Source organism: Homarus americanus, unplaced genomic scaffold (assembly GCF_018991925.1).
Source record: "Homarus americanus isolate GMGI-L3 unplaced genomic scaffold, GMGI_Hamer_2.0 scaffold45698, whole genome shotgun sequence".
NCBI classification, from domain to species: Eukaryota; Metazoa; Arthropoda; class Malacostraca; order Decapoda; family Nephropidae; genus Homarus; species Homarus americanus.
This window is the reverse complement of record NW_024735554.1, coordinates 10,740,833-10,756,516: the sequence shown is the minus strand read 5'-3', so window position 1 is coordinate 10,756,516 and position 15,684 is coordinate 10,740,833.

Sequence of the window (15,684 nt, the reverse complement as noted above, 5' to 3'; positions counted from 1 at the left end):
GTGTAGTGTTGGTGGTAGAGGTGGTAGAGGTGTGATGTTGTGGTGGTAGTGGAGTGTTGTGTTTGGGTAGTGGTGTGTTCAATATAGTCTAGGATTAAATTGATCCCAGCCTTAATTGGCCTTAGTCAATACAACTCTATCATTAAGATTGGGGTCCATTAAAGTTTCCATTATAATTAAAGTTATCAGGTTCATTATATTTTATAAGTTGGGGCCTATTAGGACTGGGGCCCGGTCGAATAGTTAGATGTGATGTTAGTGTTCTTATTATTAGTGATGTTATTACTCGTTATGTGAATTTACGACACATAAATCTTTTACAGTATAATGGAGAAATAATCAAAGTAAATCAGGAAGATAAGGATGAAATTATAGAGAGAACAAAGATAATTAATGGAAGGTAGTTGTAATATACACGACATACTACTGTGTTATACTGTATCTAATAGTATACTGACAGGCAACAGTTATACACACTCTCGCACATTCATACACACACACACACACACACACACACACACACACACACACACACACACACACACACACACACATTGCACCTCGAACATAAATCCTTACTTGTACCGATATTTCAGAAACAAACATCTTGGATACGAGTCTGAATAATCTTAAAGGAGACGTTCCCATCCTGTAAACGAACATGTCCTCTTCAGTGGCAGGGTTGGATCCCACTGTTAAAGGATCTCGTCAAGCAGGGTTGATGCTCTGATGTCCAGCGTCCTACGAGGGTGGAATCTATACCAGAGATTTCAATGTCTTTCAAAAGGCCTTCGGATACGAATTGAAACTCAGTTCTCTGTTGGTGGAAAATGGTTGGAAAAGTTTGACTCTGATTTTAATTGAGTTTGAGACGTGTGTATTGGTGTGTATAGATGGTGTGTGTGTGTGTGTGTGTGTGTGTGTGTGTGTGTATTAGTGTGTATAGATGGTGTGTGTGAGGTATAATGGTGTGTGTGTGTGTGTGTGTGTGTGTAGATGGAGTGTGTGAAGTATAACGGTATAATGGTGTGTGTGTGTGTATTAGTGTGTATAGATGGAGTGTGTGTATTAGTGTTTATAGATGGTGTGTGAGGTTAATGGTGTGTGTATTAGTGTGTATAGATGGAGTGTGTGTATTAGTGTGTATAGATTGCGTGTGAGGTATAATGGTGTGTGTATTAGTGTGTATCACTCAGCTAATCATTCTCTCTCTATAATTCTCTCTCTTTCTCTCTATTTCTCTCTATTAGGGTCACTCACTCACTCACCATTTTCTATCTCTCCTTCCGGTCATGTCTCTCACTCATTCACTCACTCTCTCCCATTATCTGTCTCACCTTTCCACATGTCTCTCACTCACTCATTCTCTCTCTCACTGTCTCTCTTTAATGTATAACGATCTCATTAAGGACACCAGCATAGTTCTTGAGCCTGCTTCGTTTATCATCGTTATCTACACCTGTAATCCTCCATGACACACCTGCCCTGTGATCAGAATTCTATATATGTGAATTAATGTGTAGATGTGTCCAGGCGTTTTATTATTATTATTATTATTATTATTATTATTATTATTATTATTATTATTGTTATTATTATTATTGTTATTATTGCTGCTGCTGCTGTTATGGTTACTGTTTTTGTTGCTGTTGTTTTTATGGTTATGTTGTTGTTTTGGTTGTTGTTATTATGGTTGTTAATATTTTGTTGCTGTTATTGTTGTTGATATTATTGTTGTTGTTTTGATTATTATTTACATTTATATTAGTATTCCATAAAAAAACACTATTTTCTACAGCAAGTATTGTACACATTTCTGTAGCGCCAACTGTAGTAGTTCTCCTCTCCTACAATATTCTACTCTAAGAGAACACATATAACGTACAATACAATATGAGTTTCTAATATATTATTTCGTTTGTTTTTGCCTCCATGAACACTCACAGTCGCCTGACATTATAGTTAAACCGCTCAAGAATATTAGTTAGACACTTGCTCTCATTGTGCCGACACTGGCTTAAGGTCCCCAGTGCTTTAGGTGTCGTTCAAGACGTAGATACAATGTATTAATGGGAAGGGATGAGGGAAGAGGTGGTTAAGAACTAGTTATAAGCTGCGTTAAGGAGGACAGAACATAGAAAGTTATCTCAGAGGGTTGGTTAGTTAGTTAGTTAGTTAGCTAGCTGGATAGTTAATTAGTTAGTTAATCAGTTAGTTTGGGGATCAGTCAACCAGACAGACAGCTATTCAGTCACTCAGTGTTGATGAATGTAGGATGAACTTGTTACAGTCCATTATACACACACTCATAGCGCCGCATATGTATATTACTAGAATGGACATACAACATACACATTCACAGAACTTCTAGATGTGTGTATAGGTAGAATGAACACACACACACACACACACACACACACACACACACACACACACACACACACCACTAATACTTTGCTGCCATTCGGAATCGAGTATGACGATCATCCAGCTATGATACAATGGTACGAGTTATTGAGGATGTCACCTTCATTGGTGAACTTTGATATGACACCAAAGGCCGATACGGGATCAACGGGGGCGTTCACAAATGTTGCACAAGTAGAGTGCTTCATCTAATGTGGGAGGGGCGGTGTAAAGGTCTGACCTGTAGGGTATAAATCCCTTGCCAGCCTAATCAGGATCTTATATAAAGGAAAGTCAATAACCATGGGTTTCCAAGGGATAACAAACAACCGTTAGAGATTGACACCTCTTTACTAAGAAAATAATCACAAAAGGTTAACTCTGACACCACTCACACAAATATTAAACAAACAGCACTGGAGTCACACAATTACTTAAAACAAAACCATCAATAAAACACAGAATAGATATTTCCTACGGCTGCAGATGAATTTTCCTTCTAACCAGCTTCCTCACTTGGCGCCGGCGTTGGTGGGCGATGTCTTGCCACACAAGAGAGACGCCAGGGCACGGACGGTGGATAGGGCGTGGAGGAAGTTGCGATCGCGTGGTAGCAGTGGCAGTAGCTGGAGTTGGTGACCGGAGTTGACAGCCGAACAGTGAAGGACTGGTGAATCAGCCCAGGAGCTCCAGGAGCCTCAGATGAGTACACAACCAGAGTTGGAATCGAACAGCGGGGTGAAGTAACAGCTGTAGTGAAGGCTGGATCGTGTCTGGCATGCGACGAGGCAGTAGCGACCTTCACACCTCCGTCTCCCCCCTAGTGGGCCGTGAATAAGTAAACGAGCGGGGGACAGCCTACCCACTCGTTACAGCCCTTACTGGCGGTGACAGCGTCTTTCCGGCGGTGACAGCGTCTTTCCGGCGCTGGTGCTTGTGTGCCTCGGTATGCAGTCGGGCTATCTCGAAAGTATTGACACCTTCTCGTGTGGTGCTCCTCCAAACGTTACGGTGTGGAGTGATTGTCTCCCAGGTGAGGGAGGTGGATTTGAAACTATTTCAGGTTTGTCTTAAGACTATCCTTATTGCTTTTCTGTTGTCCGCCAGCGTTACGTTTACCATTCCTAGGGTGACAAGCGGGTAATATGGCTTGTCCAACGTAGTTGGTGTCAGTGAAAATACTGGCATTTGTTCTCTTGTCTTCCCAGCGAACTCGGAGAATGGAACATAGACTACGTTGGTGAAAGTTTTCAAGTGCCTTGAGGTGCCTCCTGTATGTGACCCATGTCTCTCTGCCATATAGCAGGGTGGGGAGAACCACTGCTCGATACACGTGCAGCTTTGTAGATAATTTCAACTCCTTGCAGCTGAAGACACGGGTACTGAGTCTGCCAAAGGCTTGAGATGCACTTCTGATCCGATGTTGAATCTCTTGATCAATGTCTGCGGTAGTGGACAGGTGAGAACCGAGATACTGAAAGTGGGTAACAATCGAGAGGGTAGTACCGTTAAGCTGGATGGATGGTGGTGTGGCTGAACCAGGGGCAGGCTGAAAGAGAATCTGAGTCTAACTTGCATTCACCTCAAGGCCGAAGTGTGCTTGCGTATCTGTGAAGGAGTTCAGGATCTCCTGTAGGTCGTGTTCAGTGTGAGCGACGGGTGTGAGTTCGTCTGCATACTTAAGTTCAGTAATGGAAGCTGCCGACACCTTTGTTCCTGCCTGGAGTCGTCTTATGTTGAAAAGACCCTTCATCCGGTACTGTAAGGAAAGCAGCCAAGAAAATGGAAAAGAGAGTTGGTGCTAGTACACATCCTTGTTTTATCCCCGTATGGGTGGGAAGAACTCAGGCTGGGTGCCAATGTGCAGTGACACTGCCGTTCATGCCTTACAATGGCAATGAAATTTGGCGGGCGGGCGGGCACGCGGGCACGCACGCACGCACGCACGCACGCACGCACGCACGCACGCACGCACTCTCCCTCTCTCTCTCTCTCTCTCTCAAACTGGAATTCTTGATGAAGATAACGGAGGCAATTTGAACTTAATTGTTTGAAATGACAAAAAAAGCGAATAAAAAATTAAATAAAAATTGTGTAGTGAAAAACACAAAGTTGCTCTTCCATCTGAAATTGGCCCAAATTATAGTGAGGGGAGGGAGGGTAGAGGAGTGGGTAAGTGAAGGGGAGAGAGACGGGGAAGGCGACTTGTGGATCTCTGAAAGTTAAACATTTTAAGAAAACTATCTTTTTTTCCTCTCTATGCTTATTTATCTCACGTTGTTTGTTTATCTCATGTTGTTTGTTTATCTCGTGTTGGTCGTGTATTTCATGTTATTTGCTTTAATTTATACTCGGTCTGGTTATGTTAGGTTAAGACACGGATTGCTTGGGTTGGGTTGAGTTGGGTTGGGTTGGGTTGGGATTGGGTTAGGTTTGGGTTGGGTTGGGTTGGGTTGGGTTGGGTTGGGTTGGGTTGGAGTTGGGTTGGGTTGGGTGGGTTAGCGATTTGGGTTGGGTTGGGTTGGGTTGGGTTGGGTTGGGTTGGGTTGGATTTGGGTTGGAGTTGGGTTGGGTTTGGGTTGGAGTTGGGTTGGGTTGGGTTGGGTTGGGTTGGGTTGGGTTGGGTTGGGTTAGGTTGGGTTGGGTTGGGTTGGGTTGGGTTGGGTTGGGACGTTGGGTTGGGTTGGGTTGGGTTGGGTTGGGTTGGGTTGGGTTGGGTTGGGTTGGGTTGGGTTGGTTGGGTTGGGTTGGAGTTGGGTTGGGTTGGGTTGGGTTGGGTTGGGTTGGGTTGGGTTGGGTTGGGTTGGGTTGGGTTGGGTTGGGTTGGGTTGGGTTGGGTTGGGTTGGGTTGGGTTGGGTTGGGTTGGGTTGGGTTGGGTTGGGTTGGGTTGGGTTGGGTTGGGTTGGGTTGGGTTGGGTTGGGTTGGGTTGGGTTGGGTTGAGGTTGGGTTGGGTTGGAGTTGGGTTGGGTTGGGTTGGGTTGGGTTGGGTTGGGTTGGGTTGGGTTGGGTTGGGTTGGTTGGGATTGGGAGTTGGGTTGGGTTGGAGGTTGGGTTGGGTTGGGTTGGGTTGGGTTGGGTTGGGTTGGGTTGGGTTGGGTTGGGTTGGGTTGGGTTGGGTTGGGTTGGGTTGGGTTGGGTTGGGTTGGGTTGGGTTGGGTTGGGTTGGAGTTGGAGTTGGGTTGGGTTGGAGTTGGGTTGGGTTGGGTTGGGTTGGGTTGGGTTGGGTTGGGTTGGGTTGGGTTGGGTTGGGTTTGGGTTGGGTTGGGTTGGGTTTGGAGTTGGGTTGGGTTGGGTTGGGTTGGAGTTGGGTTGGGTTGGGTTGGGTTGGGTTGGGTTGGGTTGGGTTGGGTTGGGTTGGGTTGGGTTGGGTTAGGTTGGGTTGGGTTGGGTTGGGTTGGGTTGGGTTGGAATTTGGGTTGGGTTGGGTTGGGTTGGGTTGGGTTGGGTTGGGTTGGGTTGGGTTGGGTTGGGTTGGAGTTGGGTTGGGTTGGGTTGGGTTGGTTGGGATTGGGTTGGGTTGGTTGGGTTGGGTTGGGTTGGGTTGGGTTGGGTTGGGGGGGTTGGGTTGGGTTGGGTTGGGTTGGGTTGGGTTGGAGTTGGGTTGGGTTGGGGTTGGGTTGGGTTGGGTTGGGTTGGGTTGGGTTGGGTTGGGTTGGGGGTTGGGTTGGGTTGGGTTGGGTTGGGTTGGGTTGGGTTGAGTTGGGTTGGGTTGGGTTGGGTTGGGTTGGGTTGGGTTGGGTTGGGTTGGGTTGGGTTGGGTTGGAAGGTTGGGTTGGGTTGGGTTGGGTTGGGTTGGGTTGGGTTGGGTTGGGTTGGGTTTGGGTTGGGTTGGGTTGGAATTTGGGTTGGGTTGGGTTGCGTTGGGTTGGGTTGGGTTGGGTTGGGTTGGGTTGGGTTGGGTTGCGTTGGGTTGGGGGTTAGGCTAGGTAAGGTTAAGCTGGAGATTAAATTAGGTCAGGTTAGGTTAGGTTTGTTTAGTCTGTTTCTGTTCGTGGTACTCTTTAACATTATCTTTAAAATGAGGTAAACACAACCTTCCGTGGCAGTGTTGTCCTGGACGGTAAGGCCCCAAAGAAATTTACTCCTGGTGACGTCCTCTCATCCATTAATCTGGGAAAAATAATCCAGAGGCATCATAAATCTGACCCAAACACAAGTAATTTATCTCACCCCCACCGCCCCGTGATGTATTGTTTGGTATTAATGGCTGCCCCGGCCACTCAATGTACTGAGAGACCAACACCAATCTTTCTATGTTTCCCCTCCATCTGCTTGAATTGTGTGCCCGTTTTCTTTAACACAATGAAAACAAGATGGATGATGTTCTGTAATGTGTAAGTCATCTGGAGATCTGCTCCTTTCTCTGGCTCAGGTGGAATTTTTGTACAAACAGTAAGTAAAGATGATGATGATCTTGATTGCGAATTGATTTAAATGTTTATAAATGTGTATTTTATGAAGTATAAGCTTCCAATGTGTACCTAACTTTACAGATGGGGAAGTGAAGGTGATCGAGTACATTACCTCCCTGTATAATGAGAAAAAACCTTAATTAGCAGTGTACTGTATCCACGCTGTCCCTAACATGCCATCACACTTATGGGAGTCACTTGAATTTTTTCTTATACCAGAGTTAACAAGTGTTGGGGCAGTTCGTCAGTCAGTCTATCCGTCACCCCTTAGGATGCGGGTATTTACTGTATTCAACTTTACCTTTATTTTCCTTAATAAAAGCGGAGGTGTTGTTGGTCGACTGAAGATATAAAGTATTTTATATAATACCTTGCCATCGTGGGTCAGTTGTGGTTTTTATCCAACACCGGTTCATTATATTTTAATACCGGGGATAAGTCTTCAAACTCTCGCTGGCTCGTGAAGGTGTGTGTGTGTGTGTGTGCCAGAGAGAGAGAGAGAGAGAGAGAGAGTCTGTCTCTCTCATAATCTAAATATATATCTGTTTATGTTTACCTTACCTAATTATCTTCCATCATTTCCCTTCATGTACAAAAATTTCTCATCATCACCAAGACATAATTTTCCTCATATTAACAACATATTTTCCTTTTAACTTCGATGACAAAAATAAAAAAAATAAAACTACTTACAACGGCTTTCCCATTACTCAAAAAGAAAAATATTTCAAAACATTATAAATCATGCCAAAACCTCAAGTGATTAATCATAGCAGCAACCCCGTGATATATTGTCCAGTCATAATAGTAAGAGCGAATGCATGTATTGTGGTCCAGGGGTAAGAAATTTTTACACATATAATGGTAATTTTTCTTAACTAAACATCGCAATTAATTTTTTTTTTTATAGTTATACCTTCTGTTGTGTCTCTTAGGGGCTATTTTCTATGACAAATTGGAAGTTTATTCAATTAATCTTCTCCATTTATGAGTTTATTGTTACTATGTTTTCTTTCTTGTAAGTGTGGTTATCTGACACACTCTGTACACCTGCCACACACACACACACACACCTGTTTTTTACCGGATCCTTAAGATAACACGGTAGTTGAGTGATGACACAACCGTATATGGGGTAACAATAAGAGCTTTTAAGAAACGCTTACTACAACAACACGTAACATCACACTGCGTCAGCATTATTTCCCTCTACCCTTACCCTATCCTTTTCACGAGAGAACGCCCACCTGTCTAATGGAAGGAATGGCCTTATCTTTCCATGATGGCAGCTGGAGATTAGTATCCCAGAGAGAGAGAGAGAGCATCCTATCACAGCCACCAAAATATGGAGTGGGTCCCAGCATGAATTTCGACAACCATCGCCGTGTCAGCAAATTCCTACCATCACCGCTGACTGTCGCTGTTACTTTCATTTAATACAGAAATATCGAGTCTTTTTTTTATATGGTTGGAAGAGTTGTGCCCAGGAGGGTGAAAATTTAATTGTTTTGGAATATTTTAAGCTTCTGAAGGGTTTAGATAAAATAACAGGGAGGGGTGAGGGGCTGTAGTTGTGTGTCTGAACGAAGACTATTCTAAGTTATGTGTTTGTGCAGTATATATACTTGTGTAAATGCCTACATTCATATATAGACAGGAGTAAACAAAATTTACTCTCTCACACACACACACACACACACACACACACTACTAATACTACTACTACTTTGCTGTCATTCGGTGGATATGAAACCAGCAGGGTCGTTCACAGATGTTGCACATGTGGGAAGCTACATCTAGTGCTGGAGGGGTGACGGCACGTCTTTCCGGCGCCGGCGCTTGTTTGCCTCGGTATGCAGTCGGGCTAACTCGAAAATATTGACACCTTATGTGGTGCTCCTCCAAGCGTTACGATGTAGAGTAATCGTCTCCCAGGTAAGGGGGTCCGATTTGACACTTTTCAGGTTTGTCTTAAAACTATCCTTATAACTTTTCAGTTGCCCGCCAGCGTTACGTTTACCATTCGTTAGGTGACTGTAAAGTAGCACCTTTGGCAGTCTATTGTCATCCATGAGGGTAACATGGCCAGTCGAAAGTAATTGTTCATGGATAATGGTAGCCTCGATGCTCCTACAGTTGGTGTCAGAGAAAATGCTGGCATTTGTTCTCTTGTCTTCCCAGCGAACTCGGAGGATGGAACGTAGACTAAGTTGGTGAAAGCTTTCAAGTGCCTTGAGGTGCCTCCTGTATGTGACCAGTGTCTTGCTGCCATATAGCTGGGTGTATCGATCACTTTCACAGTAAATAATGTTGGAACCCATTCTTGGATTATCTCGTTGATACCTTAAAAATCAATCACGTTTTATCAAGGTAAATCCATATCGAATAGGTGTTCATCGTTGTTATTTCAGTGTTGTATAGAGACATTGAAAAATAATGCCTGGATTTTCATATTATCTAACCATAGTCTCGTATAATCTAAGCAAATCTTTTTCGATAACTTTGTATTAATCATCGATGGGAATCAGGTTTCCTACTCTCCGACAGGCCGTGTCCTATGTGCGGTGTTTATTCTATGTTATACAATGCTTTGTTTTTATAGGGATGTGGAGCTGTAACACTGAGGAGAGAGGCATGTGTTGTGGATTTGTGTGGTGGATGAGTGAGTGTGATGGGTGAGTGGGTGTGGTGGATGTGTGGGTGTGGTGAATGTGTGTGGGTGTGGTGTGATGTGTGTGGGTGTGGTGTGATGTGTGTGAGTGTGGTGGATGTGTGTGAGTGTGGTGGATGTGTGTGAGTGTGGTGGATGTGTGTGAGTGTGGTGGATGTGTGTGTGTGTGGTGGATGTGTGTGAGTGTGGGGTGTGGTGGATGTATGGGTGTTGTGGATGTGTGTGGGTGTGTGTGAGTGTAGTGGGTGTGTATGTGTGTGTGTGTGTGTGAATATGGTGGATGGTGTGTGCGAGTGCAATAATAAATAATAATAATTAACGGTTTATTGAAAGAGTATGGCAGCCGGAATGCTGAAAAATATAGTTACATAATTGGGGAATGGGTCACTTTATTTACAAATAATATACAAGTAACATAAGTGATTCAAATATAATATATAATAACTAGGTGGGGAGAAGGTCATACTACAGGGCATTTCAACATAATGACAGTGCAAAAAGGTAAGATTGACTGGGAGTGAATACACTGGTTGATGACGAGTTGTTGATAATTAATTTTTGCAATGGATGGGACTGGACTGTTCTCATAGCGATCAGTTCGTGCTCGTTTGGGTTGGATGCGGTTGTGGTGTCGAACAGCAATTCGCGGACGAGGGATCTCGGGTGGTAGTAGGAGCCGGTGTCGAGGATGGTGCAGAAGCTTCTCACCAAATTTGCGGATGAGGTCATGGTGATGGTCAGAGAGAGCCGAGAGGGTCAGTGTGTTGAGCTCTTCTTCGTATGTGGAGTAGGGGTAATCATGCACGCCCTCTTTTGCACTTTTTCTAGGTGTTTCCGTTGTGTGGCATTTAGGGAGGAAGACCAGGCAGGGTAAGCATGGGTGAGCTTGGGAAGTATGAATGTTGAGTAAACACCGAGAAGCTTGGGCGCTGGAACTCCGAGAGACTTGAGTCGGTGGAGGTGTGAGAGTGTGGTGGATGTGTGTGTGTGTGTGTGTGTGTGGTGGATGTGTGTGTGTGTGTGTGTGTGTGTGTGTGTGTGGTGGTGTGTGTGTGTGTGTGTGTGTGGATGTGTGTGTGTGTGGATGTATGTGTGGGTGCTGGTGGATGGCCTTAAAATTAACCAGTGGTGGTGGATATGTGTGTGTGTGTGTGTGTGTGTGTGTGTGTGGTGGTGTGTGTGTGTTTGTGTGTTGGATGTGTGTGCGTGTGTGTGGTGGATGTGCGTGGGTGTGGCGGATGTGTGTAGGCGTGTGTAAGTGTGGTGGATATGTGTGAGTGTGGTGGGCGTGGGTGAGTGTGGTGGGCGTGGTAGGGCGGGATCTGAGAGGGGCAGGATAATAAGAGGTGGTGAGGGCGAGAGGCCGCGGTGTAAACGAGTGGGCGGAGGCAGGTGGGTGGGTGGGTGGACGGGATGAAACATGTGTGTGGTGGCGTGGACGTGGAATGGGCGGGGTGGTGGGAGGGGAGTAGAATGATGGTCTTGGTGTGGGCGTAAGGTGGGAGAGGGTCTATGAATCAATAGTATCACTGACCATCAGGAGGAAGGACTCACACGCCAAATATCATAACATTAAGGGCTATTGTCTCTTGGTCTCTCAGTGACGGCGACTCCTACAGCTGTCTCACTGAGGAGGGAGAAGAGCACTTGCCTTTCATGATGACAGCTGCATATTGGTTTCCTAGAGGTGCTCTTTTTTTGTTCTTGTTGTTCTTCTTGTTTTTGTTCTCTATTCTTCTTGTTCTTGCTCTCCTTGTTTATCTTATTTTTGTTCTTGGTTTTCTTATTTATCTTGTTCTCGTTTTTCCTCTTCTTCACCATTCTCATCATTTTCTTCCCGCTCGTCACTAGCGAGACGCCTCACAGTAATAAGCACTTGTGTTAAGTGAGCATCTCAGCCCAGGTGGTGCAGCCCCGGCGTCCTCCTACACACAATGTCCCTTAACGTGTATATTGTGAATTGAACTCCATTAAGGCTCTTGCATACGAAATAATAACGTGCCTTAAATCCTATACGGCACACGGCTGCAATATTAGACTCAAGCAGGAACAGAATTTCAATCACTTGCAAACAGTAACCGAGACGTATTGTACCAGGGAGCGTACAGAGGTTGGCATAATTGTATCAGCTTCCAATTATATGTGAGATTATACAAGGATCGACGTGCTGGTGATATTATACCATTATGCCGCGAGTGACAGCCTGGTAACATTCACATTTAACTGGCGCCGCCCAATATCATTCCCTGGGTGTATATGCCCTTATTGGGTGGTGGCAAGACAGGGCCAAGCCACCAATGTTCTAAACGGTGAATCTTGAATGTTATTATAAGTTTATTTGTCCCTTCGAAGCAGCACACGGTGAGGCCGCTTATAGACACGAAGGGGTGAAGGAAGTTGTCGGGGGGTGTGTGTGTTTATGTTCGGGTTATGAAGATTGGAATTTATATATTCGCCTCTGGAACACGTTGACTATATATATATATATATATATATATATATATATATATATATATATATATATATATATATATATATATATATATATATATATATATATATATATATTTAATTGTCACCAATTGTTGACTGACGGACGGACGGACGAGCAGCACCCTCCCGAACCTTCTCAATAGGTGAGATAGAGACTGTATTTACTGAATATGAAATATGAATATAATGCAACGCTCTTGAAGTGATGTAACTTTTACGACGCACGTGTCTGGTAGCTCCTACAAGACTTCAATAACAACAATTTTCTCCTTTACTGACCCTCGAGGTCAGGTCACTTCACGTTCCTCAATATTAACATACCACCTGAGTGAACCCTGATACTTTCACTACTTCACTCCACAGTAAAATACACGGAAAGGTAAACTTGCTTAATCCTTAGTCGAGGATAAAAGAAATCCCGGCGGCCATCTTGGTGTAGATATTGAGAGCCGGGCTGCTCGGGGTGAACCTCAACCCTATTTTTCTTGTTTGTGGCTCAATAGTGTCGGCGGAGCTGATACAAATGTATATTTATCTACAAAATATGCACAGCCTATCTCATCACCACCCTCCTCTTGCATATTTTACCCGAAATAGTCGTTTTTGTGCCACGTATCGTCAGTCTGTGTACAGTATATTACTACCTCTGGGCTGGTCGTTGCGACTCACTGTTGCCATGTTTCGTGTACTTGTGGTGAGAAGCCAAGACTAGGTGTGTGGTGGGCCAGGTGAACACACCGATGTGGTAACAGCATCAAATAACCATACACAGGGATACAAAAAATTGTGTGGTGAGGCTGAGTGAAGCGGCCGGCTAGCATGAATCAATCAGTCATGGTCAGTCCCCAGATTATACTCTTAACAATCAAGATTTATTAAAAACTTCTTTCATTAACATGGTTCTTAGGTCAGTATCTGGGGGGGAGTTAATTTTTCATCTCCTTCGCTAAAGGTCAAACGTCTGGGTTTCTTACTGGAATTCAAAACAGGAATAAATCTTACAGACTCGAGGGATCATTGAAACCAATTTTGAGAATCAATCATTCGTTGTTATCTATCAACTTAAAGACTTACAGTTTACAAGGCATCTCTTATATTATCACACATTACGTTATATGTTGATGTGAAGTAATCTCTGTTCAGTCTTAACCTTTATGAAGAAGTTGTGTAAATTCAGTCTTTCCTAATTTTATTTCGTCTCTTTACATTTCATAGTAAAATTCTCGCGTTTCGTCTCCAACTAAGGAATATCTTTGGTTATGACAGACGTAAAGACTTTTCTCCCGAGTTACTGATCGAGAATTGACAGAAAATATTGGACTGAAAACAAGACAGACGTTTCCACTGAGAGCTTCTGTAAAAAAATATCGTTTAGAGGATCGTCCAAAAATATGATTGTTTGTTTTTCACGAATATTCAGACAACTTTTATGAGGTCAAGGGAACTTAGGCACATGTCTACAGGCAAATTCAGACTAGTAATAATTATTCTGACCCAGACCCACGATGGTTGTCTTTATATATAACGAGATAATAAATGGCATAACACTCAATCAAATGTTTTAGTATTATATTACTGACTCTTGGCCTTTGAACACTAGTAATAGTTATATCATAGAGTCATTAGCAAGTAGACGAGATTACATTGTTATGACAGATATACAGTATGTTTGCTGACCACCGCCATACTGGTTATATCCATTCTTATTTTTTACAGGTGTCTTTTAACCAGCCTTACGTTATAAACACCTTGATCAATCTACAGTATAAAGGTAGAGGGAATATTTTTGTTACCGCGTTACTACAGGTCAATGGTCAGGGGAGAGTGATAAAGATTACTTGATATATTTAACCCTGAATATATTTACCCCTTGATATATTTACCCCTTGATATATTTACCCTTTCAATTACCTCTTGTTATGAGGCTCTGTAACGTACAAATATTTGTGGGTCAGGGCTGAGGTACCTCCACCATACTGGCAACACTTCCGTCACAAATTGCAGCGGATCACAGCAGGATGTTGTTGGCCGCCAGAATACCATACGGAGGAGGGGAAGGGTAGGGGAGGGAAGGGTAGGGGAGGGAAGGGTAGGGGAGGGAAGGGTAGAGGATAGGAGAAAGGGAGGGAAAGGGATAAGGGTAAAGAAAGAATGGGGAGAGGGGAGAGGAAGTAATTGAGGTCGAAGCTTAAATATTGGTAGGAATGTAATTTGGTACAACAAGAGAGAGGAGAAGGAAGGAGGAGGAGGAGGAGAGGAGAGGAGGAGAGGAGGAGGAGGAGGAGGAGGAAGAAGGAGGGTGGGGAGGAAGTATTAGAGGGCGCAAGGCATGGATGGTGTGTCTGGGGTGAAGATATTATTCACCAAGCGTGGTGATGGGGAGAGGCTGGGAGAGGGGGGGAGAGGGAGGTGAGAGGGGGTGAGAGGGGGTGAGAGGGGGAGAGGAGGTGAGAGGTGGGGAGAGAGAGGGTGGGGAGAGGGAGGGTGAGAGGAGGTGGGAGGAGAGGGAGGTGAGGTGGGTGAGGGTGGGGAGAGGAGGTGGGGAGAGGTGGGGAGAGGGAGGTGAGAGGTGGGGGAGAGGAGGGGAGGGGTGAGAGGGGGGGTGAGGAGGTGGGAGGTGGGGAGGGGGGAGGGTGGGGAGAGGAGGTGAGAGGTGGGGAGAGGTGAGAGGAGGGGGGAGGTGGGGAGAGGAGGGTGAGAGGTGGGGAGAGGAGAGGTGAGAGGGGTGGAGAGGAGAGGGAGATGAGAGGGGGGTGAGAGGGAGTGAGAGGTGGGGAGAGGAGATGAGAGGGTGAAAGGAGGAGAGGGGGAGAGGAGGAGGAGAGGTGAGAGGTGGGGAGAGGAGATGAGAGGTGAAAGGACGAGAGGTTAGGAGGAGGTGAGACGGGGTGAGAGGGGTTGAGAGGGGGGGGAGAGGGGTGAGAGGGGGGTGAGAGGGGGGAGAGGAGGTGGGGAGGGGTGAGAGGGGGGGGTGAGGGGGTGAGAGGTGAGGGGAGGAGGGAGGTGGGAGGGGGAGGTGAGAGGTGAGGGGTGGGGAGGGGGGGAGAGGTGAGAGGGGTGGAGGGGAGGAGGGGAGGTGAGAGGGAGAGGTGAGAGGTGAGAGGGAAGGGAGTGAGAGGGGAGAGAGGGGTGGGGGAGGAGGGGGAGTGAGAAGGGGTGAGAGGGGGTGAGAGGTGGGGAGAGGAGGTGAGAGGAGGTGAGAGGGGGTGAGAGGAGATGAGAGGGAGTGAGAGAGGGTGAGAGGGGGTGAGAGAAGGTGAGATGGAGGAAAGAGAGAGGTAGAGAAGACGAATGTTACCATTAACTGAACTTCTGTTGATCAGCAGTGACCGTCAGCTGATCACTGGTGAGTCAGCTAATCAGTGGTGACCGTCAGCTGATCACTGGCGAGTCAGTTGATCAGCAGTGACCGTCAGCTGATCACTGGTGAGTCAGCTAATCAGTGGTGACCGTCAGCTGATCACTGGCGAGTCAGTTGATCAGTGGTGACCGTCAGCTGATCACTGGTGAGTCAGGTGATCAGTGGTGACCGTCAGCTGATCACTGGCGAGTCAGTTGATCAGTGGTGAGTCAGCTAATCACTGGCGAGTCAGCTGATCAGCGGAGGCCGTCAGTTGATAGTTATTAATGGGACCAACTGGCCTCAATAGGGGTCAGGCCTGAGTGATATATGGGACCCCAGAGAGTCTCTCTCTCTCTC